The following is a 2,352-nucleotide window of genomic DNA, read 5'->3' as shown; positions in this document are numbered from 1 at the left end:
TTTTACTTTTTCAGTGTCAATAGAACAAAGGCTCTGTAGGAGGGCCACATGACTTGATGCCACACTATAATCACATGACTTTGCCCACAGCTGGTTCCCATCTATGGAGTGTCAAGGATTTGAAAAGTTTTAGAATACTCTCTACAAAATTTTCTATTAGTAAACTATTTAAAAGTTAATAGCCAACCCATTTTTTAATGGGTTTTTAACGCTATTTACTGGATTGAGACTCATGCCTAGAATTGATTACACAGAGAGCTAGAATTTGAACACAATCCCATAGAGTGACAACTGTAATTTTGTGAGTCTTGCAGGTTATCCCTTTGGAACACAAATGTGTTCTGGGTCTATCCTAAGTATTCTACCAGAGTAACTATTAAGAAGTAATTTTAGGAATTATATGCCCCGCCAGTAACAACAGAACACAAAGAATTTTAATAGTATCAATTTTCTAAAGTATAATTTTTAGGTTAACATGATTAAGCCGATGTCTATTAACTAGAATCCCATTCAGGGAGATTTATGGAGTTTATAAATTACTGATTGGATATTAAAGATATCAAAATGGGAGAAACAGTTCATGCAAAGATGAGTAAGAAACTGTTTCTCTATCACTCCCTCATACAAAAGGAAAACCGAGACCCAGAATCCATCTCGATGGCTCAGCAAAGAACCTCCCATTGAGATAAATGCTGGTCCTATTTTTCTACATGTGCAGCTTAAGCATTGTGTGCATGTCCCAGAGGGGTCTCAGATCCATCTCTGCCTCAGCAACCCCTCATCATGCTTCCTGGTTCCGTGTACCACTTAAACTCTCACCTAGATCAGGTTCCTTTTTTATAAACTTATATAGCATCTCTTAACTTTTCCCTTTGTAATTCTTATCCCACTTATTCATGTCCATCTTCCCAAATAAAATATAAACTCTCTGAGAACACCCCACTCATCGTTTGAAAAGCCTGGTATCTTGAAGATCAAATATAGCAAAGTCCAGAAGGAAGCCAAGCAGCACGAAGCCATGTGCATTCCTCCCTCTCCTGCTACCTGCACGTTCACATGACTGACATTTCTCGGGTGCTTACTCTTTGTGAGACACGCAGGTGGCACAGGTAGGTAGAATAAAGTGCCTGTGGCAGAGAGGCCAGCTCTCTAATCTCACTTTGTTCTTCAGCACATGGCAAGATGACATATCTGAGCCTCCCTTTTGGTTAGGCGTGACCCCGTGACTAGGTCCTCTCGTAGGAATGAGAAAGAAGAAACGCGCGTCTGTGCTTCTTTGCAGCCTGGCTTTAAAATCTCCCAGAAACACTCTTCCATATTCTTTTCCCTTCAGACTGGTGGGATGAAAATGGCCATAGCCACCTTCAAAGCCACCATGTTAGGCAGCAAAATCTTTCTTCACTTGGGTCCCAGAAAAATCCGCATGAAGTAGAGCTACTGTTATCTGGGATGGCTAACCTGACCTAAGTGAAGCAGAAATTCTTGTTCTTAAAGCCTCTGAGGTTTGGGAGTCTGTTAACACAGCCTAGACTACCTAATACAGTTATCAATCTTGAGAAATTTGCATGTTCTAAGAAAGAATTCCTATTATTTTGGAATATGTTCCAGAATATCAAGTCTTCAAGACTTCAATCCCAGTCTTCAAGATTGGGACAAAGCAGGGGATTGCATTTTGCAATTCAGTGTTTTTGACTTCAAAAGCTGCAAGTTTTGCTCCCACCAAGGATGCATGACCAAGTTCACATAGGCTGAGACACTGCATAATGGATATTCTTTTCTATATAGACAAATGAGCCTACTGAGCCAGTTTCTCTGAGGGAATGACTTGGTGGTATGGAAGTTTAATCATTTTCTTCTTACTATATTTCCTTCTACCATCTTTCCAAAGTGAAATATCCAATATTCATGGTTCAGTCCCTTAGGGGGTTTAAGAGAGTCACCTCATCTCCTTTGTATCTTTCCAATGCTACGGTGATAGGAAGGATTAGGTGTAGACCAGAGTCTTCTGAATGCCCTAGGAGACCAGATCAGTCCACGATGTCTTGAAGGATTAGCAGCATCCTTTGCCATCTGCGCCAGCCCTGACCACCTCCAGACCTCAGGACCAAGGGAAACCTGAGAAGTGAGTGAAATGAGTTTCTATAGGCAACACAATGACTATAACAAAGAGGAAGTCTTGGATCTTTGCACTTGTTCTTGCTTTGATGCACCTTCCAGAGTAGCTAAAAGGCACATGATTTGCATTTCACCAAGTTAAAGAGAAGAAAGAAAGAAAGAGAGAAAGGGAGGGAGGGAGGGAAGGAGGAAGGAAGGGAAAGGAAGGGAAAGGAAGGGAAAGGAAGGGAAAGGAAG

This window comes from Phoca vitulina, unplaced genomic scaffold, assembly GCF_004348235.1.
Source record: "Phoca vitulina isolate PV1807 unplaced genomic scaffold, GSC_HSeal_1.0 scaffold1240, whole genome shotgun sequence".
Lineage (NCBI taxonomy): Eukaryota > Metazoa > Chordata > Mammalia > Carnivora > Phocidae > Phoca > Phoca vitulina.
The sequence above is the reverse complement of the archived record's forward strand: the minus strand, read 5'-3'. Positions refer to the sequence as shown.